Source organism: Podarcis tiliguerta, assembly GCF_965153285.1.
Source record: "Podarcis tiliguerta genome assembly, chromosome: 4".
In the NCBI taxonomy this organism is placed as follows: Eukaryota; Metazoa; Chordata; class Lepidosauria; order Squamata; family Lacertidae; genus Podarcis; species Podarcis tiliguerta.
Genome location: NC_139537.1, coordinates 55,015,250 through 55,032,299, shown reverse-complemented (window position 1 = coordinate 55,032,299; position 17,050 = coordinate 55,015,250). Strand labels below are relative to the sequence as shown.

General features: G+C 40.6%; 1 protein-coding gene across 4 annotated transcripts in view; it reads left to right on the top strand.

The window, feature by feature from the left end:
* LOC310676070 (uncharacterized protein) overlaps positions 1 to 14,211 on the top strand; it is a 96,410-nt gene extending 82,199 nt beyond the window's left edge. For 3 of the 4 annotated variants that reach the window (XR_014510378.1, XR_014510380.1, XR_014510381.1), the window contains one exon: positions 12,083 to 14,211. The gene's annotated coding sequence lies outside the window, so the exon portion shown is untranslated. The remainder of the gene's footprint in view (positions 1 to 12,082) is intronic. The other variant, XR_014510379.1, reaches the window with a different exon arrangement.
* The last annotated feature ends 2,839 nt before the right edge of the window (positions 14,212 to 17,050 follow it).

Here is a 17,050-nt window from a genome sequence, read left to right as displayed (position 1 = left end):
GGAGGGATTTTTCCATTAGGGTACTGTGAAAAATGTGCAGGTGTGTGATGGAATTAGGTTTTAGCCAGCTTCCCACTCCCTCTTCCAAATGGCCCTTCAAATATACTTGTCGGCCTGTTGGCTCTCTCTCTCTCTCTCTCTCTCTCTCTCTCTCTCTCTCTCTCTATATATATATATATATATATATGGAATCTGTTGGAAACAAATTCTGGAAGAATCAAAATAGTAAGCCTGTAGCAGAAGTGCCATACAAATGGGTTTACTCTAGTGTGAGCTTGTTTTTGTAGGCAGCAAACTTCTTCATTAGATACAGCTGAGTGACAGTGAGAAATGACAATTTTTAAAAAAGCAGTAGGCTTTTCCATTGTTCAATGGAAATCTCAAAACAGTCCCCTCTACACGTTTTTCACCTGTTTCCAAATTTCACACAATGCTATTATTCATTACTGCTTGGTGCAAGTTAAGATAAAACTCTCAAATGGCTGAGAGAATATATTTCTTGAGGATACATTTCTGTAAGGACCATTAGCATTTCCCTGCCTCCTGAAATTTGTATCCCCTCTCTAATAATGGCTTCCTGGGGTCTTGTGGGTTTCAGAACCACATGCTTCTGCCCCAAGAGCTTGTGTACTTTCAGTCTTTAGCACTCATAGTCTGCGGGTTTGTGTACCAGCTATGAAACACTGTGGGTGCTCATTTAAAAAAGGAAACTATATAGTGCCAGCTTGAGAAGGGATGACAATTACTAATATAACATGAGCACTTTCTGTTTATATGACTAAGGCTTAGTCACATACCTGGGCTGTGGCTCTGCATTGGACTGAAAATGCCTGTGGAGGACACATCCCTGCATTTTGGCAGCGGCTGAAGTTCAGTGCATTTTTCAAAGATGAAATTCTCAAGAACAGAGGGGACAGTTTAACCTTGTGGTTATGGTTACGAGTGAGCAAGGAAGTCTTAATTACACTGGAGGAAAAATCCCTTAGTCATAGGGACTCTAGCATATTCTGGATCTTCTACAAATAAATAAAATCATTTGGGGTTTTGTGGTAATAAGCAAGCTGTTAAATATAAGCATTCAGTCTCTCCCCCCCCCCTTTTGAAATAATTTCCTGAAGCTAAAGTTCCCTATTGATCATTTCACACAAGATACAGATGAGAGTCTGGAAGCAGAGATGCTGCATTTCGTCAACGTATTGAATGTGGTGGTTGAGTTTCTTGTAAAAAGATGCCACTTTGATTTGTTGTTTTTTAAAATAACAGGAACATCAGAATTTTTTAAAAAAACAACTAATGGGATTATTGTATTCAGTCACCCTGACACAGCTCATTCCATGTTGGCATACTCTCCTGACTGCCAAATGCAAACAATATTAACCAATTTGTGCTATGAAAACCCATGGCCCTACTAGGATGGATTCGCCCCCACCCCCGATGTGTGATTAAATGTTTTTCCCTACTTACCCATATTCACTGGTGGAGGTTAAGCACTCAAATGTCCCAGTTTGGTTCATTATATGGTTCCTTCTTGTCACTTCTCCCCTTTTCTTTAAATAGGGTGAGCACCAGACACTTTGTTCCCTGAGGTGGTGCAGCAAATAATGCATTCCACCCGCAGTGTCCGCAGATCGTGATGCAACACGTATAAGGCTGGTCAAGTTATTTTATTTCTGAGACGGAACACAGGATGCTGCCTTACAATGAGTTAGACCATTTTGCTCAGTAGCATCTCCACTGACTGGCAGTGGTTCACCAAGGTTTCAGACAGAGGACATGCTCAATCCTACCTGGAGATGCCAGGGACTGAGCCTAAATCTTCTGCATGCAAAACAGATGCTGTGCCACAGAGCTACATTTCTTCCCTAAACCACCACAGGCACCTGTTTCTGGCAATAAAAACACAACAGTAATGAATCAGATCAGGAAGAAGAAGAGGAGGAGTAGGAGGAGTTTGGATTTGATATCCCGCTTTATCACTACCCGAAGGAGTCTCAAAGCGGCTAACAATCTCCTTTCCCTTCCTCCCCCACAACACTTTGTGATGTGAGTGGGGCTGAGAGACTTCAGAGAAGTGTGACTAGCCCAAGGTCACCCAGCAGCAGCATGTGGAGGAGCAGGGAAGCGAACCTAGTTCACCAGATTACAAGTCCACCGCTCCTAACCACTACACCACAAGTTGCTGTCATTTCGTGATACCCAAACTCTGCTGCCCAAGGTGATTGCTTCACCCTGGCTAACAACAGGGCCCTCCAGCTTGATTTTCAGAATATGGTTTGAAAAGATCATCATTAAAGCAAGGAGGCCTGCACCATGTACAGCTTTATTTGATTTGTTAATCTCTGAAGCAAAGTGCACAAACCTAACAATTTAGAACTACACATCTTGATCAAGTAAGCCAGGAGCATCACTAGTCTTGGATATAGTCAGATCTTTCATCATGCAATGATAGCCCTTGGCTAACAATGTTTAGCTGTTCTCTTAAGGTGTTGCATGTGAATTTAGAGAAAGTATTCTGATCAACACTAGTCAAATGAGTTCAGATTCTACTCTTTGAGATGGCGACACTCAATATTAAGTCAGTGACCTGATTCAGCAAGAGGCCCAGCTCAGGAACGCATTTGTGCTTTATGACAGCTCACATGATACAGTGTTTATAAATAACTGTAAACACACACTGTTTAAGTGAGGTTTATAGGTTAAACAGAGACACAGTATGTTCTGAACTTAAGAGGCATATACCGTATACGGAAAATCATTACCAGGAAAATAATTTCCAGGTTTCAGTGTGAGATCTAAAAGTTCTAATGCTAAACCTCAATCAAACACAACAATTCATCAATATCAGTCTAATGCAGCTAGGATAAAGGAGACAAACCCTTAATCCAATTGAGCAGCAACCATCTTTGCTGCAACTACAATGCTGTTTTCTGTGTTAAATGCACGGACCATGAAAGGGATCTATGCATCTCCAAGCTTTAGAGAACATGTTCTAGGCAACCATGATTGGCTATGTATTTCTGGCCCATGTATACTGTGCTTGGAGACAATTATCTTCTGTTTAATGCCTGTTGTGTGAAGTTTCCCCATCTTTCCATTTAGAATACATGTCTGCCAGCATCTCTGATCTCCGTATCATAAAACTAATGTTTTATTTGTAATGTATCCAGAGCCCCTCTTTGGTCTGCTTTTGTGGGATTAATTTCTGTTATTACCCAAGGCAAAATGCTTGAAGCAGAGGCAGATTTAGGGGAGCGCGACTGGTTTGGTCGTACTGGTTGTGGAACATTGAGGGTGCCACAACTATTACTTAGAATGGAGTGCAAGAGGTGGGGAAGTACCAAATTTTGGTGTTGCACAGTGCACTACTGTACTGAAATTTGAAACCTCAAGGTCTATCACTGCTTGAAGTGTTTGGCTTATCAAATCTGCTATATTTTGGCTTCTTAAAAATGTAATTAGTTGTACAGATGATACCTCTTTACAGAAAGTCTTCCAAAAACTGTATCAGCTATTTTTCAACAGTTGTTTGTTTTTTACCCAACATCCCAATATATGATGCTAGTTTTTATCTTGTACTCCTCTGCTCCAGTGCATTTTCCTAACTTGCAGAGAAAGCTCAGACACTGGAATCACCCATGCAGTCATACAACAGTGGTGAATATCCTTCCTGTCAATTTCACACTTTTCTGGTCAATACAGAAATACCATTCTAATCTCAGGGTTTAAAGACATGAAAGTTAGGGTTTGGGTGCTTCCAGATAGGGCCTTAATTTGTAAATGGGTAGTTGAGATATCGCAAAGAGGCAGATGGCATTTTTAGTTATTATTTCCTGGATTCCCCCCTGAAAGTATAAATGGGGAATAAAAGGGGAAGAGAAATAGAGGCTGGCATTTTGATGCCAACCATGTCATGTGGCTGCAGCAAAACATTTGCATGCATGAGGAGCAGCAATCCCATAATAAGCACTTATCTGGAAGAACCCTGGGACACGACACAATTTGACCCAGACTGTGAGTTCAGTGAATAAGCAGAGATTTGAACCTGAATCTTACATGTGAAAATCAGGCCACGGAATGCTGGTCTCAAGGGATTTCACTTTTAGAGCCTCTTGAAATTGTTTATATATGTGGCTTGTTCAAAATGCTATGAATACAACTCTTGGCTACTTTGTTTTGCTTATTAAGCAGCATTTACGACACAACTGGTCTTTAATGAGCAAGTGGATACTAATGGTTCCTGCTTCAGTTCTTACAGGCAACATGTAGCTCTAATTGCTCCATCCTATTGTTTTCATGTTAACTCCAGCTTGTTAAATAATTGATTTTGTAATGCCAGTCTAACTTCGTGTGTGCAAACAATACATACTGCAGTACAGGCAGACTCTGTTGGAGCCACCCCTGTCTACTTTTTATCTATTTTTACCATATGAAGCAAGCTTTATGTCAAAAGTAAGTAAGATGTAAAAATAGATCACATATAGCAACTTGTATGCAGTTTATGAGTGCACGGTAGCACAACAACTTGCACAACTGTTGTTAGTGATGTAGTTGCCATTTGTGCAACCACGCTATTGAAGCCGTTTGATTCTGGCTACAGCCCACTTATTCTTACTCATGCCAGCTTTGTCCCTTCCCATGGCCTTCTCTTCACACCTAGACAGCTTTCTTCAGAGAAGCAGCTTGGTTGTGGAAGAGGGGAAATTGCAGGTAGGGCAAAGGGCATTCAGAAAAGAATTGAAGGAAGCTAGGAGGAGGGAACGGGTGTTAATAGGCAAGTATTTATCACAAGGAAAGCTGCAGAACATTAACAGATGGAAGAGAACAGATATGCAGGATGAGACAGGCTGTAAATTAAGTGGTGCCAGTACTAAAGCATAAAGCCTGCTTCACGAAGTTGCCAGATCATCTTATTTAATAAGCAGAATTAGACTTTTATGTTAAAATAGCTGCTTACATTTTTAGCTGCCTCTCTTGGTCACAATCCACCATAAAGTTAAAATGCTGCTGGTATTTATTTTAAGCTTTTTTATTTTCCTGGCTTGTTAAAAGTACATATTGTTTTATTAAAAAATACATTTAAATTCTACTCTTATATTCTTCACCTCCCCCCCCCCCGGGTCTCCAGCTAAATCACCCCTGACCATCAGCCATGCACATTGCTACCAACGGGAGTTGAAGTCTAAAAACTTCTGGAGGCACAAAGGTTTCCCAGGCAGTCCTGCTTTAAGTCTGCTTTGAGATGCACAAAAGCAAAGAGGCTTCTTAATTCATTCCTTCTTTTTGGGTAGGCACACCATATTTTATGTAGGGGCACAGAATGAAATTATTGTTTCCAGCATCCTCCTCCAATTCATCTTGGAAAATTACAGCTTTCACAAGTATACACAAAATGCATCTCCTCCCCCTCCAAATGATTTGCTTAGAACAGGAATAATGCAGAAACTGGTGAAAACCTTCCACCTGCTCTTGTTTACAGAGTATCCAGTTGAGAACTCTGTGTACTTAACAAGAACATCCAAACATTTCAGCTGCAGCAGGTGCTCTGCAAGGAAGTCCTGTGATACGCTCTCCTCAACTCTTAAGTTTTCACATCACAGGGCATGTAGTTTCTGTGGATCCATCTCCATAAATCAAAATAACAGATGATGAGCTAAAGTAGAAGGAAGACATGCATTCCAGTTTTGCATCTGAACAATCACCATCACCATCATGATATCCTTATACACTTAGATGTGTTAGCCTCAGCTTCTCTAACAAGGCCAACAGCTCTTATTTGAGGGCACATCCATTTTCAAATACATTGAGAGGCAAGGCTGCAGAGGAAAAGGGAATGAAGGTAAGGGAAGTGACAGAGCTGTGTTTGCACCAGATCTGCAAATCAGGCAGCTTAATAGTTGATGGAAAAGAATAAAGCAGGTTGACTATGAGGTCCTTGAACTGCATGGGCATTGTATCTGTTGTAAAGGAGGAAAGGGAAAAGGAAAGGAATGGTGTTGGGTATTAGAAAGTGGCAGACCTATGAGGACTTCAGATGGGGAGGGAAAGAGGTATGGAAGAGAGAGAAGTGAAATTAATTTTCCTCAACTTTGAGGTGGGGTAGAAAGGGATTTTGGCGATGCTGCTGGTATCTCTAGTTGAAATGCATCAGCAGAAATTGAACTGTGCACTGGAATACCTGCTTGGAGGAGCATGCTTTACTTTTTATGCAATCACACTGAGACTTTTGAGTATGGGAAATAAGAAATCTAAGTTGATAATAGGAAATACATATTGAATATATTCTACATCTAGGTAACTAAGGTGGAGATGCAAAGAGCCATGCTTGGTCTTTCATCTCTGCAGGAGAGAGACGAAGGAAAGATATAGCCTCTCCCAATGAGGGATGAAGAAGAGAAGGAAGCAGGAAGACTAGGAATCAAGAGTGTTTCTCCTCTCTCTACTCCCTTCTCCCATACTTCAATACAAGCTATGTGGCCTCCCAACACTTCCAACACATGCCACATAGAGGGCTCATCTAGACTTCCTTTTGTGTTGTGTTCTAGGCACAGGTCTGGGATTTAAAACTCTGTGTCAGAGCATTTTTCTTTTCCCAGCGCTTTCCCCGGGAAAACCCATGTTCTACCACTGAAATGAAACAAATGGCATTCAAATTTTTGCCACTCAGACACAGAGCTTTAAAGCATGGATCTGCGCCTAAAAGTAAGTCTGGATGAACCCATAGAGACAGCTCTTGAGGTTAGTCCCTGTGGCTCAGTTGCTGCCCAATGGCTCCTCAGGTTGAGCTGTGCTGTCAACCAAAGCAATCCCTTCCACCTTTCAGCATTTTTGGCAAAGGTAGGAAACATCTTTTAATGGAAACAACCATCTCTTACTTCTCTCCCCGCCCCCCATTTATCACTTCTGAACCTGTTCACATAGTCAAGAGAGTGTTGAATGTTTATATGGTGGTGAGCAGAATTGGGAAGATAATAAAACAAAGTATTGTGTATGCTTCTTTTGTGTTGGGGTAGACCAAGACTCAAAACAGAACAGAGTGGTACCTTGGTCCTCAAGTAACTTAGTTGCCAAACAAATCAGCTCCTGAATGCCACAAACAGTTTTTCAGAAGCCAAATGTCTGACGCAGCTTCCGCTTGAGTGCAGGAAGCTCCTGCAGCTGATCAGAAGCCGTGCCTTGGTTTTCGAACCATTTCAGGAGTCAAATGGACTCCTGGAACAGATTAAGTCCAAGAACCAAGATACCACTGTACCAGTAATCTGCCCATGCGGAAACACTGAGTTGGAAGGAACCTCAAGGTCATTTAACCCAACCCTTGGCAATGCAGGAAACCGTAAAGTTGGTGAGTCCAGGCAGGTGGCCCTTCAGTGAAAATGCACGAGGACTTAATTATCTCATGAATGTTAATTGTGCCAAAGAGCAGCATGATCGTACCAATATAAAGATGACTTGACTTTAAAAACACAACCAAAATCCAATAGCTATTTTTTTTAGAAGAAAAGTAAGCAAGCAAGGAGTTAAGTAAAGTGTTCAATTTCTTAAAACAGGGTTGTAATTGCTAGCCCTCCCCTGGGGGGGGGGGGGGGCAATTAGGTAAGCTTATTAGTGAGAAGTTTACTTAAAGTACTTGGTCCTTTTTTCTAGCCATGCTCAACCCCAGCAAGAAATCATTTCACTTTGATCTTTGCCTATAGGTTGTAGATAAAGCTGCTTATGGTTCAATAAGAATTTTACAACTGGAGAGTTAGATCACAGGGTTTCCACTGGCTAGTCATTTTGGTAAAACTAGTGATGCTGTGGGCAGTTTAAATCATTTTAGTGTCATTTGCCTTTTGACCTAGCTGTGTTCAGTATTCACGCCCTTACAAAATGAAACTGGCTTCTTAGCATCAGACAACTATTGGCAAGTAGAGTCACTATGTCTATGTAAACAAGCCATAATTCAGAGGACACTTGGCAAAATCACAACGACGACTGTGATCCACTAGACAATTGAGCTGGTGTTCTTGCATTTAAACTAATGGGACTAAAAATCAGCTATAAGCTATGTGCACAGGGTCACATTTGTGAGTGTGGATCATACTGTAAATAGAGTTGTCTTCCTATATGATTCAAGAAGAAAACCAAACCAAAAGAAGGACTCAAACACAGATTGCTTAAGAGAATTTCAGGCAACAGAGAAGCTGCACTTAAGGGAACAGCGGCTCATATTTCCTGGTCTCAGCACAGACGATACCCTTTACAGCTGCTGATGCTGCATTGGTAGCAGTTATAGCTGAGCAGGCTGGACTATGGAAACGTAGGAGGAAAATGTGCATATGGTTAGTTTTCCTATTTAAAGGAACTTTTTTTTTTTTTAAGCTATAGCAATCTCTGCTATATGAAGCAAATGATCCATTAAGTCCAGTGCATGATTAAATGTGGAATCCATAAATGAAGAACAGCAAAAACAGACAAACAAAATTTGTTATTCCACGTGGGAACGCATAGTTGTCATATGCAGAGTGATTGATCTGAAAAGTAGCAACATTACCTTGACAGACCTTAATTCTAGAACAGTATTTTCAATTGATGACTGGAGCTAACAGCCAAACTCCTTTTTGCCTTGACTGAGAAGAGCCTGGCATTTGCAAGTGTTACTAAGCAACAGAAAGAACAAAGGATACATGATTCTACATAAAACTTTCTATTTAGTGAAGATAAAATACTTGTTCTAATTGTATTACTCATGCAAGTGCTTCTCTTTCCCCAAGTGAGAGAAATTGCCTTCACTATGCCTTTATATGTAAATTCACAAGCTAAAACTGGTAAATCAAGATGCCCTGCCTAGATTTTGATAAAATAGGCTATGAAACATAGTGATTTTTTAAAAACCAATAGTAAGTCATCCTATAGGACGCAGGTGGCGCAGTGGTCTAAAACACTGAGCCTAGGGCTTGCCAACTGGAAGGTCGGCAGTTTGAATCCTCAAGACGGGGTGAGCTCCCGTTGTTCAGTCCCTGCTCCTGCCCACCTAGCAGTTCAAAAGCATGAAGTGCAAGTAGATAAATAGGTACCGCTCTGGCGGGAAGGTAAACGGAGTTTCCGTGCGCTGCTCTGGTTTCACCAGAAGCAGCTTAGTCATGCTGGCCACATGACCTGGAAGCTGTCTGCGGACAAATGCCGGATCCCTCGGGCTACAGAGTGAGATGAGCGCACAACCCCAGTGTTGTCCGCAGCTGGACCTAATGCTCAGGGGTACATTTACCTTTACCTTAAGTCATCCTATAGTCTTAAAGTACTCTAATTCAATGGAGCATGATATCAGACACCTAACCAGGGTGGTTAAAAAAGAGATTATAAATTAACCCTTTTAACATTTTATTTTCAGTCATATATTTTAATTTGAAAATGTAAATTAAAAAACCCAATTCAATCATAATAAGCATTTCTTTAAAAATAATCTGATTTAAGAAGAAACCCATATTTGATATAAATGAAAATCTTTATTTCTGTATTAAAACTGAATCATGACCATGCAACTATTGGCAAATGGTTTTATAAGCAGCAATATGCACGAACCTTTTGCCCACTTACTGTGCCCTTCTCTTCCCTTTGTGGCATGCATCAATGAAATACAGAAATCTGTCTGAGGAAAGCTGGTGGAAAGTATTGTTCAAGATTTTTTTAAAAGGCCAAGTCTTCCTGAAGCAGAACCAGCAAATGCAAGCTCTGCTTCACTAACCCACTAAAATTATTTACAAGTGTCAGCAAGCGTATACAGTGGTACCTCAGGTTAAGAACTTAATTCGTTCTGGAGATCTGTTCTTAACCTGAAACTGTTCTTAACCTGAGGTACCACTTTAGCTAATGGGGCCTCCCACTGTCGCTGCCATACAATTTCTGTTCTCATCCTGAGGTAAAGTTCTTAACCCAAAGTACTATTTCTGGGTTAGCGGAGTCTGTAACCTGAAGCGTCTGTAACCGGAGGTACCACTGTAGATACAATATGATCTGGTTGGCATTGTATACTTGAACTTTAAAAGTGTGCATGCACACGAAAGCTCATACCAATAACAAACTTAGCTGGTCTCTAAGGTGCTACTGGAAGGAATTTTTTTATTTTTTATTTTGTTTCGACTATGGCAGACCAACATGGCTACCTACCTGTAACTACCTCACCAGTCGTGAGTAAACTAAGCAGTCATGAGATAAGAAGAGAGGTCCTCTTGTGGATCAGGAACTGGTTATGTAATAGAAAGCAGAGGATGGGAGTAAAGGGACATTTCTCCTAATGGACAGATGTAGAAAGTGAAGACACCCAAGGATCAGTATTGGTGTGCTGTGTTTTTTAACTTGTTTATAAATGATCTGGAGCTAGGGGTGAGCAGTGACGAGGCCAAGCTTGCTCAGGGTCATTAAAACAAAGAGATTGTGAAGAGCTCCAAAAGGACCTCTCCAAACTGAGTGAATGGGCAGTAAAATGCCAGATGATACACTTTCTTCACATATATGCTCATGGGGTCTGAACTGGTGATAACTGACCAGGAACAAGACCTTGATGTCATAGTGGATAGCTGAAATAATATGCCGACCCAATGTGTGGGAGCTGTGAGAAAGGCAAATGATCCCTGTGCTAGGGATAATTTGGAAAGGATTTGAAAATATACTGCCAATATCATACCATTACACTAAGCTACAGTGTGACAGCATTTGGAATACTTTCTTAGAGTTTTGGTAGCCTCAGTTCAAAAGGGATATTGTAGAGTTGGAAATCGTTCAGAAAAGGGCAAAGGGAATAATTAAGGAGCAATTCCTCTGTGAGGAAAGGTTGCAGCATTTGGAACTTTTGGGGTTCAGAGAAAAGGTGAGTAAAAGGTGACATGATAGAAGTGTATAAAATTGTGCATAACACTAGAACTCACTGACGTCCAATGAAGCTGAACGTCAGAGGATTCAGGATGAGCAAAATAAAGGACTTCTTCATGCAATGCATAATTAAACTATGGAATTGGCTCCACAGTGATTGCCACAAACTTGGGTGGCTTTAAAAGAATTAATCTTTGGATCCATGAATTCATCTATCAATGGCTATGCTCTGCCTTTACAGTTGGAGGCAGCATGCTTCTGAATACCAGTTGCTGAAAACTACAGGAGAGAGAGAGTGCTCTTGCGCTTTGGTCCTGTGTGCAGGTTGCTTGTTAGCATTTGGTTGCCTACTATGAGAACAGGATACTGGACTAGATGGGCCATTGGCCTGCACTGTATTCAATAGTGACAAGCCGGTTGCCCTAGAAACACCACCAGCAGGGCACGACAGTGTGTTGTGTATAATAAATTAAGTGGTGACTTCCCATCACCCAGGAATCTCTTTGCCACTGGCTGACAAAACCTATCACCTGAAGAACAATTAGCAGTAGCAACTCTTATGGCATCATTCTTGACAAATGCAAGCAGCATGATTTAAGGACAATTCAGGAACCTGAACCGCATGCCAACAATGGATATTTCAACACCATTTGTGCAACTGAAATGTGGTGGGGAAGTGAAACTGCTGAGGGAGGTGACTCATTGCTAACAGTAGCACTGACATGAACTTATGTAGTGTTCATCACTATGAATGGGGCAAAGTAGGGTTGCTGGACAGTAGCTGCTCCCAAGGGCCCATGATCACCAACCCTCTCTAATTCTCAGCTGTTAGTCTAATTGTCTTTGCTCTATGGCAAACTATACGGCAAACCACAGAACCAAAACAGGGTTCTAGATCTGCTAAATACACCAATCTCCAGAACATTGGTAGGAGGATTGCAGCTAGGGAAGCTTCTGTTGGAAAGTAGCTACTACAGAAAGAAATGTAGTAGCCTTTCTTCACTGCTTTTGGGCACTTTGCAACAGTGAAGGGTGGTTGCAGGAATGTTACACATGGCTACAGTATAATGCAAAATTTAGGGATGGAGAGATTTGTTCTGTTCATATGTTAATCAATACACAGACTGAAACACAACCCTCCTTCAAACCCTGTGCTTCTCTGAATTTTGCAATGCAGTTTTCCAATGACAACAAAATGCACAAATAGTAATAACTACCTAAATATGTTTACACCTAGGTTCTATCAATATGGTCTGCTGAGATGGCATGCTGTATGGCTTCCACCCAGGTAACTACTGCAACATTTTGTGCTTGGCCAATTGAGAATGTTTTGCTGTCATGTTGCATATTCATTATTCTTTTATTAACAGGCTGCTATGAATATGAGGCATATGAAGTTATGTGATGGTAAGTCAATTCTGTGGCATGTTAGATGCCACTCTGCAATCTCTCTGAGATTACCCAAGTTTCACCACCCCTACCATGATCATCTGGGTGATTATATGGCATAACTGCACAGCATCATCAAACTATTGTGTCTATCATCAGCATAACAACAATTCATGTTTCTGTGACTGTTTGCCCTCCACACTTCTTGAGATACCCACTTGGAACACATTTTCCATGGCAGTGTGGCTCACAGAATCAAGCTATTGCTTGTCATATAATTGTGGATTTTTAGCTTACACTTTCTGAAGGGCAAGAAGCAAAATGTCAAAACAGAAATCCACTACACGCAATGATATACTGTTAGAATATAGGTCTTGGGAACACAGTGGAGCACAAGAGTTTTATATTGATTCTGAAATTTGATTCCAAGAGCAGACCTACACATTCATAAGAATCATGAGATGTAGCCCTAGACAGACTGCACCACTTCAGAATGCAGGTGGGGGAAATGACTTTACTGAGTATTTCTCCATGCCAAAGACTCCCTTTCTTAAGAAATGTAGCCTTGCATTCTAACTTTGCCTCCTTGCAGATGCATTAGTTCTGATGCAGAAAAGCATTGAGTTATGAAGCTGTTCCACTTGCACTCTAAAGCAATAAAAGAAATCATGGAAGACTGTGTTATAACAGTGTCTTACATGCGTAGAGTTAAAGGGCATTTTGATATGTTCTCAGTATAAAAAAACTGATCTCACTGGACTAAGTATGTTAAATGCCCCTTTATAGTTTGCTCTTCTTTTTATCCAGAAAATGTAACAACACTAACGCAAAAAAATTATCTTTTAAAATACACTACATAGCTTGAAACGTTCAATTTATTCTTCAAAAGAGAAAGTTACTAAGATTAAAAGAACACCAATGAATGAAAGGCTTTAAACCATTTCACAGGAGAAGTAATCGCAACATGACATTTTTCATATACAACTCAACTTTATTTCACAATGAAAAATAGGCAGAAGGATGCAGAATGAAGGTGTCAGGTACAAATTTGCTCTGCAATTTCCAAGCAGCCTGAAACCCAGCAGACAATGTAGCTGTTGATTAACAAACACAGAATTCTACATTGTATGCCAGGTTCAGGCCCCAAGACTGGCTGCTCTTCTTTGATATGTTACTAAATCAATACTAAAATTGATGGTGCCCATCCAAATAGCATATGGAGGGGATCAGTGAACTACTACTAAAAATAGTGGAGATCACTATGCTCACAATCCAGTCTACTGTGGCTTCCCATTCAATGCCCCCCGACTTTCCATTAAACAGCGCCCTGCTGGGAACCCCCAGAAGCTGCTGTGCACAGGTTCAAATGCCACATTTTAGCAAGTGTGCCCAATATAAGTGTGAGCCAGATTACATTATTACATGTCTCAAACAAATATACATTTTGCTTCTGAACTGAATAAAAACAACACAGTTGCAAAGTCGTATCGAAGTTCATTTGGGGAAACATATTGTTACAAAGAATTCCTGCTTGACTGTCTGATATTTGAACAACAGACTGCGATTATTGTTAGAGACAGCAGCTGGTTGCTGTGCATTTTGCCTAGAATTAGCTACTGTTTATTGTAAATCGTGATCGTTTCTATAATAAAATTATAGGCCTCTACATGAAAGGCCTCCTTAAATTCAATCAGAAACATAAAAGCATTTCACTGGAAAGTGGGATCATTTTATTGAAAACCATTTCTAGACATAGCTCTGGACACTACTGAATAATTTTATTTTGTATCATGGAAAAGTAACAGCAGTTCAAGGTATCCAAATAGTCATCAGTGAAGAGATGCCACAAGATGTCTTCAGAGACCCAGTAGCCAGATGTAGCTGCTGATTGAGAAAACAGAATCTACACTGACTACTGAGCGAATGAGGAGCAACTAAAATTTCTGGACAAACAGCACCTCCACCATTACGCCAAACCTGTGGAAAAAGAATAAGAAGTAATTATCTAGATTTTGTATCTTGGTAAAAGAAACAAAAACTAAACACAAACCTCAAACCCACCACTCCACACGTTTTTAAAGAATTACACATTCCCTCACACTCAGGCATTGCAATAAGGCTTGCTAAGTTAGGTAACTTTGACTAGATCCTTTAGGAAGCACATTTGAAAGTCTTAACATCTCCTCCATATAAGGAAATCTGTAACACATCATAGTAAGAAATAGTTCTTATACCAAATTATCATGTTTCAGTGATGTATAGAAAGGAAATCTCATCAGAAACCTACCAGCCAGATATATATATATATATATATATGCAGGTTTTGGTGTCCTCGGGTGTCTTCCCGTGTAAAAGTTGGGGTGTCTAGGCGACGTTTCGACGAGGTCTCACTCGTCATCTTCAGGCTGGTGCTTTCGGCTTCTTGTTACTGGAACAGAGCAGGATCTCAGTGTTTGAGTTCCTATAAATACTGTTGAGGAGGTGTGGTGTATAGCCTCCAATGTTCTGGGCAGAGAGGAGGTTCCCAGGCTAGTGTGCCTTTTCTTCTTTTGTTCCTTAATTACTTGAGGGATATCTTGAGTGATTTCTTCAGTTGGAAAACCAAGGGGTCTATGAAATACCCTGCAAAGTCTGCCCAGCCACGTACATTGGACAAACAAACAGACGAATAAATGCACGGATCGCAGAACACAAGAATGCCGTCAAAAAAGAAGAAAAAACTTCCTCTCTTTTCCAACACATGAAAGAAACAGGACACGAAATTAATTTTGCAGATTCCAAATTGCTCTTTAACATGGAACATCACCACAAGAGAATAATCATGGAAGCCATCGAGATAGAGAAACACCCTCACAACATGAACAAGCGTGACGACACATCCCGCTTGCCAGACATCTGGAAATTAGCCCTCCCCACAAAATCTGACACCAGATCCAGAGGCACACAGAACGCCATCACCAATCAACCACACCAGACCCAAACCCAGACCCTCTCCACAGATAAATTACAGACACCATCCAGTAGCCAAACCAGGGTGGCACCTCCGGATGCTGCACCCCCCTGCAATCCCTACACAGATCTGGCTGGCACAGGCCACAAAACCACAGCTCGCCCCTATACACGAAGCCAAGCCAGAGCACAACCAAGTGCAGTACAGCCATCTTCTCAGAAAAACTCTTCACAAAGTTCAAGAGTTCAAGACACGAAGGCTTTAGCAACTAATCCACACCTAATGACCCACCTAAGTGGGATTCAGGAAATCACTCAAGAAATCACTCAAGATATCCCTCAAGTAATTAAGGAACAAAAGAAGAAAAGGCACACTAGCCTGGGAACCTCCTCTCTGCCCAGAACATTGGAGGCTATACACCACACCTCCTCAACAGTATTTATAGGAACTCAAACACTGAGATCCTGCTCTGTTCCAGTAACAAGAAGCCGAAAGCACCAGCCTGAAGATGACGAGTGAGACCTCGTCGAAACGTCGCCTAGACACCCCAACTTTTACACGGGAAGACACCCGAGGACACCAAAACCTGCATTCCTGTACCCGTGAAAATCTACGAAAGCATATATATATATATATATATGTTACCTGTTTCACAAGATACAAATCCTAGTACTTGTTCTTACAATTGTTCAAGGGTAATCTCAACATGGCACCATATTAGACCAAAATCTCAATACAATATAAACAAGGCAATGGAAAGGGAAGGGGTGAAAGAGGGCAGCTACTTTAAGATTAAGATACATTTCTTTTTAAACAAACCACTCATTGAATATACTACATAGTAATCAACTGTGTACACATCACCTGAAGTAATTTCCAAGCACTTGCTAAGGCAGATCGTACTCAGTTTTTAAAAGATATTCAATAAAGTTATGCAATTTAGCACTTGCAATTACTTGTGTTGTAGAAACTTTCAAAATCAGTAATAATTTTAAGAGATTTGAACTATTATCTACATCCTATAATCTAACCTACAATTATTCACCCAAGGGGATTCCCTACACAAACTAACAAATTCTAATCTTACAGATTTCTTTCCTATCATTTGCCGCTTCCACATTTTCAGATTCAGAAATCTAAGATTGAATATGGCAGTATTTGTTTTTATAATGGATGTTGCTACTGTTCTAACTTTTAGCAACTGATGAACCAGCTAAATTAAAAACAAGACAACTAAAGAGTGGATACTCATTCTCTGTTTCAGTCATTGGTTTAAGATGGGGAGTTTTGCAAGTGCTTAAGTTTGACTGGATTGTGCCCATAATGTGTTTGTTCTGAAACCCTTAATGTCTAATCTCTGTGTAAGAAGAACGTACCAACAACTAGTCCAGCAGCTTGTCCTCACAATGGCTTTACGATGCTTTGGGTCTACATTATAATTTGCACTAGTCAGATTTGAGGAGTTACTTAGTGAAGCTAGTCAGTTTCACTAAGTAGTTACTTAGCAAAGCTATAGCCATAGAGTAATTCATTTTGTTGAACCAATAAGAGCATCCAATGGAATAAAAAATAGGTCAGCAAATAAAATTATTTTAAGAGACACTCCTCCCACACACACACTAGTACTCGTTTTCCTGTATATAAGTCTCCACTGTAATAAATGAACATGACTGTGTGCCTGGTCAGGCCTAACAGAGCAAGTGTTTAAGATTCACTACATCATGATACACAAAATCCTCAAACCTGGCTAAATAGTTGAGATTCAAGCAAATATTTCCTGCTGCTATTCTAACAAGAGCTGAAAAACACTATTCAAAGTCAGAAAACATGTGCATAGCTTAAATGAGGGGGGGAATCAAATCCAGA